A 17,376-nucleotide genomic window follows, 5' to 3' on the forward strand; every position below is an offset into this window, starting at 1 on the left:
TCTTCCACTCGTACATCTGCTTCCCATAGTTGTCCATAACTTTATGGACAAAATGGTGATAGATAGAGAGCGTATCATCGGCATTCCAGTTGAATTCTTGCTGAAATAGTTTAAAAATAGTTTTTAAGCACAAAAATATAATATTTTAATAAATATAGAAAATAGTTTAATAATTACAAAAAATAAGTTTTAATAATATTTAAAATGTCTAATAAATATAGAAAATAGTTTAATAATTACAAAAAATAAGTTTTAATAATATTTAAAATGTCTAATAAATATAGAAAATAGTTTAATAATTACAAAAAATAGTATTAATAATATAAAAAATATAATTTAAAATTAGAATACTTACCTCGAGTACAAAATCTCGGATATGACTTCACAACAAAGTTTGGTCCAACGACCATCTCGCGTATCCAATCGTCGAATGTTTCACCTCTGGCCAAACCATCACTCACATAGGTAAACATCCATCCACCAAATTCTCTCTGCTTCATTTCTTCTAGTTCGTCCTCTGTGGCGTATCTATATTCTAACCGCTTTTCTGCCATGAAAATCCTTTCATATTGAAGAACATCTTCGCAGTTGGTGAGTAAATATGTTTGCAAATGACTGCGCTCCTGATCAGTAAGTCGACGGTCTTTTGGTTTTCCGCTAAGTCGTCCAACGTCTGTGAAAATGTCTGGAACCTTCCAATGATATGTTGCCCGTTCGCCTCTATCATCATGCCGAGCAGGTCTTCTGTTTTTGGTCTGAACTTCTGCTGGAAAGTAGTACTCGGCAAAGTTTGAAGTTTCTTCATTGATCATCTGTGCGACTATAGACCCTTCCACCCTACTTAAATTTTTCACCATCTTTTTCAAATGGAACATATACCGCTCATACAGATACATCCATCTATACTGCACAGGACCACCAAGCTCCAATTCTCTTACCAGGTGAATAACAAGATGCTCCATAACATCAAAAAATGAGGGAGGAAATATCTTCTCAAGGTTGCACTGAATCACAGCTATGTTAGTCTTCAAATTTTCAATACCTTCAAGAGTCACTGATCTTGTGCATAAATCGCGGAAGAAACCACTTATCCCTGCAATTGCTTCATGAACATTTCGTGGTAATAGTTCCTTGAAGGCAAACGGAAGGAGACGCTGCATCATTACATGGCAATCATGGCTTTTCAAGCCAGTAAACTTTCCTTCCTTTCTGTCGATACAGTTACGCAAATTAGATGCGTAACCGTCTGGAAATTCCACATCGTTTGAAATCCAATCAAAGAACGCATCCTTTCCCGCTGCATCAAGTCGGTATATGGGAAAAGGAGCCCTACCACTCTCATCAACATGAAGTTCTGAACGAGCACATATATCGACTAAATCCAGTCTTGACTTCAAATTATCCTTTGTTTTACCTTGAACATTAAGGATCGTGTTCATCAGGTTGTCAAAAAAGTTCTTCTCGATATGCATGACATCTAAATTATGCCTTAGTAGATGATCCTCCCAGTATGGCAGATCCCAAAAAATACTTTTTTTGTGCCAGTTATGTAGGTTTCCAACACCATCTACCGGAAAATGCTCATGTCCACCGACGTCTGGCGTTCTTTCTGCACCAAAATCTCTAAGTTGTGTCTTCAAATCTTTCCCACGAATTTCCGGAGGTGGACTGTCAAACACCTTCTTGTTCTTCGTAAACAAATTCCTACTTCTACGATATGGATGATCTGGTGGTAGAAATCTCCTGTGACAGTCAAACCAACACGTTTTCCTTCCGTGTTTTAGTTGGAAAGCATCAGTGTTATCTTGACAATATGGACATGATAGCCTTCCATGCGTTGTCCATCCAGATAACATACCATATGCTGGAAAATCACTTATTGTCCACATTAGTACTGCCCGCATTTGAAAGTTTTCTTTATACGAAATATCGTATGTTTCAGCACCTTGAGTCCATAGTTGTTGCAACTCATATATTAGTGGCTGAAGAAACACATCAAGTGATCTCTTAGGATGCTCTGGTCCGGGAACGAGAATCGAGAGAAACAAAAACTCTCGTCGCAAGCACAAGTTTGGGGGTAGGTTGTATGGTGTAAGAATGACTGGCCATAGAGAATACTGTCTTCCACTCTTGCCAAACGGGCTGAAACCATCAGTACATAATCCAAGGTAGACATTTCTTCTCTCATACGCAAAGTCGGGATACTTTGATTGGAAATGCTTCCACGCTTTTGCATCTGAAGGATGTCTGATCTCACCATCTGTTGAGTGCTCCGCATGCCATCTCATTGGTTTCGCTGTGCGTTCAGACAGATACAGCCTCTGCAACCTTTCCGTCAAAGGCAAATACCACATCCTTTTATATGGTACTGGAACTCTTCCACTCGTATCTTTATAACGAGGCTTCCCACAAAATTTGCATGAAACCCGCTGTTCATCCGCCCTCCAATAAATCATGCAGTTGTCTCTGCATACATCTATTACCTGATACGATAAACCAAGACCAGCTACGAGTTTCTGAACCTCGTAGTATGAGCCAGGAGCTACATTATCTTCGGGTAGAATACCTTTTACATAATCAGCAATCGCATCCACACAGTCTTCAGCCAAATTATAATCCGTCTTAATGCCCATCAATCTTGTAGCAGATGATAAAGCTGAATGACCATCTCTGCAACCTTCGTACAATGGTTGCTTTCCAGCATCCAACATATCATAAAATCTCCTAGCTTCGGCATTGGGTAAATCTTCCCCTCTAAAATGATCATTTACCATCTGCTCAGTACCTACACCGTAATCTACATCCGTTCTAATTGGATCTTCTAATCTAACCGCTGGCTGAGGTTCGCTAGTACTACCAAGTTCATAATCAGTTTCTCCATGATGATACCAAATTTTGTAACTTCGTGTAAACCCACTCAAATATAGATGAGTCCAAACATCCCATTCTTTAATAACTTTTTTATTTTTACAATTAGAGCAAGGACATCTTAACATACCTGTTTTTGCTTCCGGTTGTCGGTGAACTAACCCCATGAATTCGGTTATACCTTGTTGGTATTCTTCCGTAAGCAATCTCGTGTTCGGATCCAAATGAGGTCGATCGATCCAAGAACGAAAATAATTTGAAGAAGACATGTTTTTTATGAATCAAATTCGTGTGTAAAGAAAGTGAGAGGGAGGATGAAGATATGGAGTGAATGAAGAGGAAGAGGGGTGCTTGTATTTATAGTTGAAATCCTGCCGACGGTCCGAGGAAATTCCGACGGAATTCCGATGCAAACGGCTAGTTCGTCGGAATTTCCTCGGAATTTTTAAAATCCCCCAACGGCTCTCCAACGGCTCTCTCCAACGGCTCTCTAACGTCTATAATATTTCCTCGGAATTCATCGGTTTTTTCCGAGGAATACTAGTTTCCTCGGTATTCCGTCGGAATATTCCGACGAGATGAATTTTCCTCGGAATTTCGTCGGAATATTCCGAGGAAATTCCGAGGAAGCCAAATTTTGTGTTTCCTCGGAATTGCCTCGGAAATTCCTCGGTATATTCCGAGGAATTCATTTTCCGTCGGAACGTCCGTCAGAATACCGCTGTTTTCTTGTAGTGAAACAAAACTAATTCAAATATTGCGCGTCTAATTTCGTTCAACTACCACACCGGCACGTTCTACTAAACTAATCCATAATCCTTAATAATATCAATTCTCTTTTTGAACTAGTTCGTTCTCTTGTTGAAATCTTTAATTTTTTCTTGTTTAAATTTTGAGTAAACTTTTTTCCAATTTCCAGTAATTGTAAGAGAGCGTTAGAAACATAAGTGTTTGCAAATAAACTCAAATTCAAACAAGAGGAAATTAGAAATTTCAACAAGAGAACGATCTGTCGATCTTTGTCGCACAAAATATAGTAAGGTAGAAACAACTTCAATGTATGTAACCCCTTTTTAATAATATATATTATTATTTTATTTTTTCGAATATATAAAAAGGTTATTTCTTCCACAAAAAAAAATATTTGAATATTTTTTTCATTTTGTTTGGATGATTAGTCTCTTTTCTGAACAATTTAGATGATAAAGTCAACCACAAAAAAAAAGAAATATGTGAATGAAATATCGATTATATAAATTGGAAACAATCGGGACAGTAAACAATAAGCCTACTTTGGCACAATGGTTTAGCATGCTTTGAATATTGCTCAGACCCAGGTTCGATTCCCCCACAAGCTATTTTTTAATTTTTTTTATTAATTTATTTATTATTTAAAAACGTAAAAAGCCACGTAAGCGGTATATAACGGACATCTCAGATTCCGTTACGTTTGACTAACGGATAATTAGTCAATGTATGCAAAAACCGAATTTTGTTAGTTCGTGTATGAGATTTGAATTAACTACGTGTTCATGTATGTATTTGCACAGCTTATGTGTTTATGTACTGATCGGGACCGCTGGACTGTGTTGATGTATGAATTAGCCATTTTCCCTCTTGCTGCCACTTCTCAGCTTTACTCTCCGAGACACTCTCTTTGTCTCCTCCTTGTGTAATGAGCTTTGGAGCCTCACTAGATGTGATGTGCTTCCATAAACCCTTGCTTCCCACAGCAGTCTTCACCATCCTAGACCATACTAGGTAGTTACTAACCTTGAAAGTCACAGCAACCTTCATCTTTGTACCGCTTTCCATCTTCAACAGTTTCACTTCAATAACTTGTAAAAGACTTGATCTTGAGACTTAGAACCGCACCACCAGCTTCAATCACCTTGTATCCTGTCTTGAATCTTCAAAGAACCTTTAAAGAACCAGATAAGATCTCCCAATATTAGCTGAAGCCCCCTTGATATCGATTCTTCCAAGAACACTTCAAACACACTCACTTGATCTCTTAAAGCTTCAAGCTTGAATCTTTAAGAGAAAACACCAAGAACTCAGATTGAAATCAACCTGGCTCTGATACCATATGACTTTTGAGTACTGTAATGGATAATCTGAGTTTAGATGAGAATAGAAAAGAGATTTGAGTAGATTGAGATATAATGAGAGATTAAGAGACTAATGGATAATCATTGTTAAATGTATGGAGATATTAATTGTTTAGAACTATCTAACTTTCATTAATGAGATTAGGATACAATATATAGTAAGGAGAAGACACTAGGGTTTTGAGATACAAAAGGAACAAGCATGTGAAGTCAATGGATATGGGAGGAATGCTTTTGAATCTGTCCAATGGGTGTGGCCGCGTGTGTGAGGCGTCTTTGCTTTATGTCTTATCCTTTCCAGCCCATGACAGGCTGTCACGCACGCTCCCCTTCCTTTCCCAATGGTCTGATCTCCTTAGATAAGTGTCCGAAGCCTCTTCTCATCATACAAAGTTACTCGGGTAACTTTGTTTCACCATGGTCGAGTTACCTCGCGCATCTTGTACGGCCTGGTACAGATGGCTCGCCTTAGCTCGCCCCAACTCCCTAAAGCTCATCCTTTCTCCATCTATCGTAGTTCCTCATGTCTCCTTTGCTCATATACTGATCTCATCTCAACAGGAACTACAACAGTTTTTAGTAAGAACCCTAGTTCTAGGCGTCTAGCTCTAATCTCTAAGTCTCGAAGTGTCGATCTCTTGCTTTAGGGTTTATGTTCCTTTTATATAGTCTTCTTAAGGTTGGCCTTAGTTGGTTGGAGTAGGTTAAACTCTTCCATATTCAGAAATATGGAAGGTTATCCTTATCGGAAGCTTTCCTTTTCCAGGGGAAGGGGGCGGTCTCAGGGACACCCTGGGTACTCCGTAGCGGGGAACCGGGGTACCTCTTAGCAGGGACCCAGATGTCGGTGTCTTGTCTGGGGTCTGGAGGAATTTAATACCTGAGTATTTTTCCCCAAAAATGTGGTTCGCAAACCATCATACATAGCCGGCGGTTGATCCGTCTGAGTCTATGGTTCAATTTGTTTTGTTGGTTACACCCATTTCCACTTTCTGATTACTTCATCTTATATTCTGAATCATTATGGTGTAGTCTGTTCGATCAGACTTGATGGCACTGAACCATGGCCTTGGCCGGTTCAGGAATGATGTCCATGGCCTTAGTCGGGCTGTTAATGATCAGGATCCATATGGTCCGGGTCGATTCATTGGATTCTGATTATGGAAATCTCTTAGTTGAGATTTATCATGAGTTTTAGTGAATTTTAATTAGTTTTTTGGAGTACTTTCAAAATTGGTCAGATTTGGGCCTGATGAGTAATTTGATTATTAGTTATGGAACCAGCCATGCAATGATAGATCCTTGTGTTAGGTTATCTGATCATATGCTTGTGTGTTGTGTTTGTGGTTCCAGGTACAGACTTGGACCGTGGTAAAGGAAAGGAACTGTGAGGACTCCAGCCGTGGGAAGATATGTGGTGATTGGGTCATTGTTGATAGATGTGAAGTACTGATAACCTATTGTGCTTGTTGTGAACTTATTTATATCACTCAAATTACCCTAAGGTGTGAATTACTCTCTCAAATAAGAGGTTCAGATGTAGTACTTAGGGATCGAATCCACAAAGACTCTAGGATTACATAGTAGATTATGGTCTTGAAATAATCTAGATTAATTGGTTTATAGGTTTTAAAGCAGTAAATGAATTGGTGAGCAGAGTTATTGCTCGATTGGTTTGCTTTGAGGTTGTTGACAGTTGGGAGAATAGCTAGATTTAGGTATGTTCTCAGGTATGATAAGCATTACTTAAGGTAGATTTTTAGGGGTTTACTGATACTAATTGTTCTTGAATTCAAACTAAGATATAATCTATTTGATTGTCTATTCTGGATCTCGGATTTGAACTCTCATATCGTAATTGCGATAAAGTGTCGATCGATAATCTGTTATGAATATTGATCGATACACCTTTCAAAATATCGATCGACAGGGCTATTGCTGTGTCGATCGATATTTCTTCCAGAAGGCTTTACGAACAGGTTTTATTTATATTCTCTAACTCACTAGACCAACTCTCGTCTGTATCTAGTCAGTTAGATCATACCTAGCTAATTTTCAGGTATTGAGTCAAGCAATGGCTTGATCTCAATTAATTCTAAGATTTAAGATTTAGGGTTTATCAACCCTAATCTTAGTAATAAGAACAACTAGATGAAGAACTAATTAAATCATCCTAACAACAATTTAAGCTAGCAATACATATATCAACCTATATAAGAAACCTAAATCTTACAATGAGATTACTCAGACATATTCATAAAAGACATGGTTATGATGGTCTGAATAATATTGCAATAGATAAATAAACAGAATAGAGTAAAGAAACAAAGGGAGTTCAAGATCTTCCCTCTCTCAAGGTGTACAGATCTCTCTCTCCAATCCTAAGCTCTCTCTCTCCAGAATAGTATGAAGCATAGCCGTCAACAATGGCTTAGAAAACAATAAAATAGGATTTCTGGTCGTCCAAGGGTATATTGGTAATATGTGGTGACTTCTGGGCCTAAATTGGTCATAGAATATGCTTGGCCCGTATTATGGCATCCATATCGATCGATGTCAAGAGTTCTGCATTGATCGACATACGTTCCTCTTCTCGATAGCTTCGTCTCACGAGGTAGACTGACCACTCTTCAGTAAAACAGGCATAATGTCTGCTACAAGATGCTGATTGGCCTCAAACTGTGGCGCTGGAAAGCAAACGCAAATATCTATCGTGTGTCAAAAGATGAGTTCAATCTAACGGTGGGAAGGTCTCCATCCATAGCTAAACATGTGATGCGTCTGTGCAGTTCTGCACCTCAAAATGCTCTAAAATCACCATATTTCTCTAGAACGTACCTGAACCTGTAAACACTCTAAATAGACTCTATATAGTAGTAAATATATATTAAAACACTTATAAACCGTGGCTAAAAGTGGGTAAAATCTATGGTCTATCATTTATGATAGCCTAGAGTGTAACTTATGTATTATGAATGTATGAATGATGTATGGATCTCGTTTATTATCTATGAAACATCGATTTGCCCTTACTTGAATCTGATTTTCTAAGTATGATTGAATTAACCTCAAAACTGTGATAAATACTTAGAAAATATTACACCTGAAATCGGAAGTAAAGGAGTCAAACTGAATAGAAATGTTTAAGTAAGCCGCGGTCTGGTTGGGTTAAAGAATCCAGGATCGGGTCTTACAAGTTGGTATCAGAGCATACTTGATTCTAGGATTTGTTTGGGTTATTGGGATCACCACACGTTCGGCTATTGAGACTCACGGCAAGGGTGTTGTTCCCTTGTGTTGATTGCTTGTTTGTATAATCTTAGGATTGGATTGAGGTTCTAGTTTCTGTTATGAACTAACCTTTGTGTGTTGTGAATCCTAAGGGTACAAAGAGGAAGTCTAAGAAAGGAAAGGAGGCTTCTGGAGCATCCAGAAATGTTGAGGCTGATGGGGTCAATCAGACTCAAGTGTTGCCTACTCAGGTGTTGCCGACCCAGACGGGTCTGGTCAACAATGAAACCGGATTGTAGGAGGGACCAATCCTTCCAACTGAGATTCATATGGAGGATGCTGGAGATCAACGTGATCAGAACCAGGAGCATGAAGCTGAAACTTCCCATACTGATGAACGGGTTGGTCTTAACACAGCTGGCGGTGGTGATGATGTTGAGACTGGTTCAAAAGGGGAAGTGGCAGAGCCATCCATGAGGGAAGTGCTGGAGGCTGTGAAGCTCATGGGAGCACATATGGTGACACTGACCCAGGCGTTCACACCTTTGGTGAATTCATCTGTGGGTCAGGTTACTCCTCCGGTTCGTGTGGCTGCACGGGCTACTGGCGATGTAGGAATCCGGAGATCGCGGTTGGAACCCAGAGGATTCACAAGAGTACAGGGTTTTCCTTTAGATCTAGAGATCGTATCGGGACCCTGGTGTATTTGGACCCTGAGGTCGCATGAGAACCCGGAGGTTCTTTAGGGATGTAATGACCCCGATGTGCCCTATGCTGCTCATGGGTTCTGCCCTTTTTTCAAAAATTGTATTAGGCATTTGAGGCCGTGTTGGAACCCGGAGGTTTGGATCCGGAGACCGCCGTTTGGAACCCGGATGTTCTTTGAAGTTGTAATGACCCCGATGCGCCCTAGGCTGCACAGGGGTTCTAGCTTCTTTTTTATCTTGTTGAACCCTAAGGCCATATTGGAACCCGGAGGCTATAGGTGAACCCAGAGGTTCTTCCTTGGATTTTATGCATATGACCCAAAATCGTTTGGGGAACCTTGGGTTTCCTCTTTAGATCGGGGGCTTGCATTAGGACCCGAAGTTCCTTGGGAACCTGAAATGTTTTTGTTTTCCGCAGGGACCGTACTCCACCTTCCTAGGCAAGACTACTACCGTTACCTGTTTGGATTTCGCATTCTGCCACTTGGAATCTGGCCACTATCGAGTTCCTATGTTGTATTCTACTTCTGCAGGAAGTCACTGACAGGCTTAGAGGGTGCTGGTGTGGGTGTTATGACCCAAGTTCCAAGCTTACGCTGCTTTCCACGTCTTGAGAAGAAGGATTAGATTGCTTCATGTATTTCACAGTACTTTTGGATGAATATATGTCATGTATTCCCCGTATAGTGTAGCTCGTAGCGTTTGAATACATGTACTTTTTACATTGGTACTCTAGGGACCCCGGTACGCCTTAGGCTGCACAGGGATTTTAGGTAGTTTTGACAGCATACTCGGGCTTGCGCATACCCATTCCTGCTTTATGTCTCATACCCGTTTTGATTTTTTGTGGGCGTTCCACTGTGGTTGTGCCACGTTTTGCGAGGGTTGGCCATGATCGGGGGTCTCTGGAGACCTGATCCAGCTCGTATGCCCCTTTAAGTATAATGATTTCCATTTATAGTCGGAACTATCTTATTATAATCTTTGTCCGAAGACTTTTAGCATACATAGGAGTAGGAAATCATAATGCTTAAATAGTATATAGTAGTATAGAGATCATGGTCCGGGGACCTTATTAAAAATGATAGGCTTTGAGGTGCAGGCGTTCCAGCAGTTGGGTTGTATTTTACCTTTGCTATCTTGCAGCCTGTAGGCGCCTGCTCTCCGCACCTCGATGACCTTATAGAGTTCTTCCCACCTGGGGGTGAGTTTCCCCGTTGTTTTTTCAGCTCGTAGTAGAATCCAATCCCCTTGCTGGAAGGTCCTGGTTCTGAGTTTCTTGTTGTACGTCCTGGCGACGTCTTGGTGGTAGGACCAGTTTCTTAGCCGAGCGGCCTCTCTTTTTTCGTCGAGTAGGTCGAGGCTTAGCGCCATCAGCTCATTGTTCTCCTGAGAGGTGGATCCGGAGACCATCGTTCTTACGTGTATCTCTATAGGTACAATGGCCTCAGAGCCGTAGACTAGCTTGTAGGGGGTTTCCCCTGTTGCTGTTTTGGGAGTGGTCCGGTAGGCCCAGAGGACTCCGTGTAGTTCTTCTGCCCACTAACCGTGAGAGCCCTACAGTCGCTTTTTAAGCATGTTGACCACGGTTTTGTTCGTTGACTCAGCTTGTCCGTTAGACTAGGGGTGTCGGGGTTTGGCAAAAGTTAGTTTTATGCCCCAGTCCTTGCAGAACTCCTTGAAGTTTTGGCTCGTGAACTGGGGTCCATTGTCGGTGACGATCTCGTGGGGGACCCCGAAGCGAGTGATTACGTATGCCCACAGGAATTTGCAGATCTGGAGATATGTTATGCGGCTGAGCGCTTCTGCTTCGACCCACTTGGAGAAGTAATCAGGCGCCATAGGGAATTTCCCTACTATATACATGCCCCACTTTCTGAAGGGCCATGGTGAGCTTATGGACTTGAGGTTCTCTAAGGGAAGCTTGGAGACTGGAGCGTGCCTTTGGCATTGGTCGCAGTGCTTAGCATGTATGTCGGCGTCGGTGGCCATCGTGGGCCAGTAGTAACCGGCCCTTCTGGCTCTGAGCACCAGGCTTCTGCCGCTAGAATGGGATCCACAATCTCCTTCATGTAGTTCTACAAGGATTCTAGCGGCCTCTCGAGGTGTAACACACCTTAGGTACGGGCCAGGGAAAGATCTCCGGTACAGCTTCTTCTGGGAGATACAGTACCTTGCGGCTTGTTTCTTGATCTTCCTGGCCTCTCTGCGTTCTTCTGGGAGGATGTCCGCCTCCAGGTACCGGATTAAGGGGGTCATCCAGGTTTCACCTTCTTCGACGGCAGAGACCACCTCTGACGGGGGTTCCTCCAGGGTGGCTGGCCATTGATGCACGAGCAAGGGGATACTCATCTGGCTCTTTGTTTCGAGGGCGGACCCCAGATTAGCCAGGGCATCGGCTTGTGAGTTTTGTTCCCGGGGGATTTGAGTGAGCTTGCAGCTCTTGAACTTCTTGATTAGTCGCTGAGTGACCGCCGAATACTGGATCATGATGTCGTCTTTTGCTTGGTACTCTCCCTGTACCTGGTTGATTATAAGTTGGGAGTCGCCAAAGACCTGGATGTTCTATGCCCCCATTTGGTGGGCGAGAGTTAGACCTGCGATTAGGGCCTCATACTCGCTTTTGTGGTTGGTTGCTTTGAAGTTGCATCTCACGGCCCTTGAGGCTGTGTTCCCCGTTGACGAGGTAAGCACTATCCCCACTCCAGCTCCTCTGACGTTACTGGATCCATCAACATCCAGGATCCATTCTCCCTCTTCCTTAGTTTCGCCTCGGAGGCGTACCTCCTGCTCCAAAGCTGGGAGCAAGGCAGGGGATAATTCAGCCACGAAGTCTGCTAGGACCTGTGATTTTATAGCCGTAGTGGGTCGAAATATTACGTCGTACTCCCCTAGTTCCACGGCCCATTTCGCTAGGCGTCTGGAGACTTCTGGTTTGTGGAGGACCAACTTTACAGGGAAGGAGGTAACGACCACGATTGGATGAGCCTGGAAGTAAGGGCGGAGCTTGTGAGCGGAGACTATCAGGGCTAAGGCCAGCTTCTCTAGATGGCTATAGCGGGTCTCTGCATCCAGGAGAACCTTACTTACGTAATAGATCGGTAGCTGCTTGTTTCCCTCCTCGCGACCTATGACGGCGCTCACGGCGTGTTTGGAGACTGCTAGATATAGCAGCAGGACTTCGCCGAGTAGTGGCTTGGATAAGAGAGGAGGAGTGGTGAGATATGACTTTAACTCTTGGAGAGCCGATTTGCATTCCTACGTCCACTGGAAGTCCTTCGGATTCTTGAGGGTTCCGAAGAAGGCGTGAGATTTATCCGAGAGTCAAAAGATGAACCTGCTCAAGGCCGCCATCCTTTCCGTTAGTTTTTGAACCTCCTTGACGTTCTTCGGGTAAGGGATCGAATGAATGGCCCTGATTTGCTACAGGTTGGCCTTGATGCCCCGGTGGGTAACGATGTACCCAAGGAACTTACTAGAACTGACCCCGAATGAGCATTTAGCCGGGTTGAGTTTCATGTTATATTTCCTGAGGGTGGAGAAGGCTTGCTGCAGGTGAGATATGTGATCTTCTGCCTCCAGGGACTTGACCAGCATGTCATCGATGTAGACCTCCATGGTTCTCCCGATTTAGTCCGCGAACATCATGTTCACCAGCCGTTGATAGGTTGACCCTGCGTTCTTTAGGCCGAAGGGCATCACCTTGTAGCAGTAGATCCCTTTGAACGTCATGAAGGATGTTTTCTCCTGGTCTTTCCCATGCATAAGTATCTGGTTGTAGCCGGAGAACGCATCCATGAAGCTCATCAGCTGATGCCCCGCGGTGGCGTCCACCAGCTTGTCGATATGAGGTAGCGGGAAGGGGTCCTTTGGACAGGACTTGTTGTGGTCCGTGAAGTCAATGCAGACTCTCCACTTCCCGTTCTTTTTCTTGACCACGACAACGTTGGCTAGCCATTCTGGGTATTGCACCTCACGAATAAACCCCGCGCCGAGTAGGCTTTTGACATCGTTGATGATCGCGTCTCTCTCGGGGGCAAACTTCCTTCTCTTTTGTCTGACGGGTTGATGTAGGGGGTCCACCTGCAGCTTGTGCATGATAATTTCCGGATCGATCCCAGGCATATCTGCGTGGGACCAAGCGAAGCAGTCGGAATTGGACCTGAGGAAGTCTACCAGTCTTCTTCTCAATTCTTTGGTCAGCTTTGAGCCGATCTTGAGGTGTCGGGTCTGATCTCCTTCAGTTAATGGCACGTCGTCCATTTCCTCTACCTACGGTTCTTCGGTGTTATGAGCCGGAGACTTACTCTGTAATTGTTATAAGACCTTGGTCTTTCCTTTCAGAGTGGTCTGGTTGCAGGAGCGGGAATACTCATGATCCAGGGCCGTCCCCATGCCATGAGTCAATGGCAGTCCTAGGATCATGTTGTAAGACGAGTCGCAGTCAACAACGAGGAACTTGGTTGACATTTTGACTCCTTCGGCATATACGGGGAAGGTTACTTCCCCGGCGGTTTGTTTGACTTCCCCGCTGAACACAATAAGGGGGGTTATCCTCTGTGTCCCAGGTCCTTGTATGCGTCCTGGAAGATGATGTTTCCGGAGCTTCCATTATCTACCAGTATCCTTTTTACTAGGCAGTTCGCTACAGTGAGTGATATGACCAGGGCGTCGTGATGCGGAGTGAGAATTTTCTCCTGCGCCTTGGTCGTGAAGCTTATTTCGTCCGTTCCTAGGAACACGTTTTGGCTTAGCTGCCTCTAGGCCGTGCTTAGCGTTTCAGGTGATTTTCTTCGCGGCTGCATGGCTTATGCCACTGATTTCCAAACCGCCTGATATGACATGGATCACTCGGTCCTGTCGCGGTGGCGAGACGGGAGTAGCTTCAGTGGGCTTGCATGTTCTCTCCTTGCTTTGATTGCTCTCGGCCTTCTCGGAAAGGAACTCCCTGAGGTGTCCTTTCTTAAGCAGCTCGTTGACCTCGATCTTTAGTGCGACGCAATCCTCCGTTTTCTGACCGTGGTCTCGGAGGAAGTCGCACCAGAAACCAGGGTTCCGGAAAGAGACAGGTGCTTTCATCTTATGAGGCCACTTGACCTGTTGGCCCATCTGCCTCAGAAAATTGATCAGCTCCGGCCATGAGACAGAGAGGTGAGAGATGTCTGGCCACGAGGATACTGCCATCCCTTCGGTCTTCTCGATCGGCCGGTTATGGTATCTGCCCCGGTTTTGATTTCCGGAATCTCTGGGTGGTCTTTGAGAGGGTTTCTAATCTCGCTCGGTTCGGTCTGGTCCGATTGTTTTGGGATCTTGCTTTTGTTGCGCTTTGGCAAAGCTGGCGACGTCTTCTTCCCATTTTACATGCGCCTAGGCTCGAGATAGGACGTCTTCCATGGTCTTGCACTGGTATTTGGTCAGCTCTTTATAGAGGTCCCCGTTGGGGAGCAGGCCTCTCTTGAAGGCAGAGATAGAAGTGGGGATACTGCATTCGGGGATAGCCACCTTTTCTGGATTAAAGAGGGCTATGTAGCCTCGCAGGGGTTCCGCTCGGTGCTGGAAGATTTGGTAGAGGCTGTCGGAGGTCTTCTCCAGGTCCATGCTGCTGGCGAATTGTTCCACGAACTTGTCGTTGAGAACCACGACGGAAGCTATGAACCTGGAGGGTAAGTTGATATACCATTGCAGAGCGGGTCCGGTCAGTGTGGAGCCAAACCCTTTGCACATGGTAGCTTTGTGCGACCCCTTTGGGAGTGCTACGGCGAGCATCCTTTGTCTGTATTGGGCTACGTGGTCTTCCGGATCAGTGGTGTCGTCATACGCCTTTATGCTGGGCAAGGAGAACTTCCTGGGTATCTCGATCAAGGTGATCTCATCCGTGAAGGGAGTGTCGGCGTAGGAGTCGGGGTTGGTCTTCCGGATGGGGGGAGCTACCCCAGGGAGCCTCTCAACCATGGATTGCATGGCGTCGAGCCTATCGGAGAACATCTGATGAAGGTGAGCGATCATAGGAGACTCTGCTCTTGCTGCTCAATCAGGTGTTTCTTTATTGGGTTTGGGCTCGGGTTCGCTGTCTTCCGCGTCATAGGTCTGAGCATCCTTGGCCTTCTCACGCATTGATGTGTCTCCTCCTGGCGCCGTAGTTGGGAGACTCACGCCTGTCCCGGAGTTAGGTGTCTCCAGAGTCGGCATGGGGAGAATCTGAGTCCAGAATCGACACTTCTTGTTACTTGCCGTGTTGAGGGCTTGGTTCTCATCTCGGAGGGTAAGATTCTCCGATTCGAGCTGGATGAGCTTCTCAGCGCTCTGCTCTAGTTGCTTAGATGTTTGTCGAGCTTCTCCTTTAGGATCTGGAATTCCAAGGAAAGCTCGGGATTGGTCTCTTCCCGAGTTCTATGCAATCCGGTTACTTGACCTTGCAGATCATCAATTTGCCTTTGGAGTTCAGCTTCTCTCTGGGTAGCTTCGGGTAGCTCATCCTGCTCGTCCACCGCCATTATCACGTAGTTTAGATTACTCCTCTCCTTCTAGTGCCAAACTGTTAGGGGGGTTTTTGTGTAGGATCTTTGTGAGTACAATGGAACGTTGGACAAGGCTTAGAATTCATGAGTATTTGTATTTATTTGCAAGTAAGTAAGTAGAAAGAGACGTTTTATTAGATCAAAGAGCTGGAACTACAACAGTTTTGAGTAAGAACCCTAGTTCTAGCCGCCTAGCTCTAATCTCTAAGTCTCGAAGTGTTGATCCCTTGCTCTAGGATTTAGGTTTCCTTTATATAGTCTTCTCAAGGCGGGCCTTAGTCGGTTGGAGTAGGTTAAACTCTTCCATATTCGGAAATATGGAAGGTTCTCCTTATCGGAAGTTTTTCTTTTCCCGGGAGAAGGGGGCCAGTCTCGGGACCAGACCCGGCGAACCGGGGCAGAAATCCAGCCTTTGAGGTGGCTAAAGCGGATTCCAAACCAAAATCTCTTATCTTTCTCTCTTAAGAAATTCCCTTGTGTTTGCTTGGAATTGTCCATTGGGATTCTTTGATATGTTTTTCTTAGACCTTGAGTGGAAACTTGTTTGTGTGATCACTATAAAATCTGAGAGAAACACGTGTGTGGGTGAGGATCAAACACTTGAGAGTGTAAGGTTTTTTATCTACTGTTTTGTGTTTACGAAACTTCAGGAACAATGAGTAGTGGAGAAGAAACAAAACCGACCCGGAAACTCAGTTGTTGGATTATCTTAGCTTCAAATGCGTGCTTTGAATGATTCTATGACTAACTTGATGAATGCAGGTTTAGATCAGATCCATCAAAGGCTTGATGAGCTTCAGGCCAGCCGACAGACTCATCCTAGAACAGGAGCAAGGAGAGACCGCCCAAGGAGGCACAATCGGTCCGATGATGAGATCCAAGAGGAGGATTTCCAAGAGGATGAAGTTAGATCAGCCTACCGACCTAGAAGAGGTCATAGAAACCGAGAGCAAGGTGATATCAATCCATTTGCTATAACTGGTCGTGTTGATGATAGCTTAGGAGGATTGAAACTGAATATTCCAACTTTTGATGGTAAAAACGATCTTGATGCTTTCCTTTAGTGGGAAAGAAAGATTGTACTTGTTTTTGATTGCCAAAACTTCTCTGATCTTAAGAAAGTTAGATTGGCTGCTACTGAATTTTCTGGCGATGCTATTAATTGGTTTGATCAAGTTGTGACTCACAAAAGGATAAAAGGTGAAAGACCAAATGAAATATGGGATGAGCTTACCATGCTGATGAGAAAACGATTTGTGCCTACTCACTATCACCGTGACATCCACCAAAAGCTGAGACGTTTGCTTCAAGGTACCAAGTCCGTGGAAGACTATTACCATGAGATGGAGATCTTGATGATCAAGGCAGATGTGGATGCGCCTATGGATGCCACAATGGCACGATTTCTTTCAGGTCTCTACCGTTACATCCAAGATCGTATGGAGCTTCAAGAGTATGGTAGTGTTGAGCAGATGTTACACAAGGCCATCTTGATCGAACGTGATGATTCTCATGGAGAATGGTGAGGTTGAGTCTGAGGATGAAAAGGAGGATAAGAAGGATGAGGGTCCTATCTTTGATGAGGAAGAGGAAGCCTTTGACTATCCCCATCGTGGACCAGTACTTGTTGCTAGGAAGACCTTGGATGATCCCATTTTCGATGAGGAGGACGACCACTTGGTCGATTTCTTTGGACCGACCTTTGATGCTGATTTTGGTCCTATCTTTGACGATGAGGACAGTCTTGATTACCCAGCCTTCGGTCCACTTCTTGTCACTAGAAGATCCTTGAGTGTGTTGCCCAAAACTCACGACAAAGAACAAAGGGATAATCTCTTTCACTCTGGTTGTTTGATTTCTGAAAAAGTTTGTTCTTCGATCATTGATGGAGGTAGTTTCACTAATGTGGCTAGTGATGCCCTTGTAAGGAAACTTGGGCTT

Source organism: Brassica rapa, chromosome A05 (genome assembly GCF_000309985.2).
Source record: "Brassica rapa cultivar Chiifu-401-42 chromosome A05, CAAS_Brap_v3.01, whole genome shotgun sequence".
Lineage (NCBI taxonomy): Eukaryota > Viridiplantae > Streptophyta > Magnoliopsida > Brassicales > Brassicaceae > Brassica > Brassica rapa.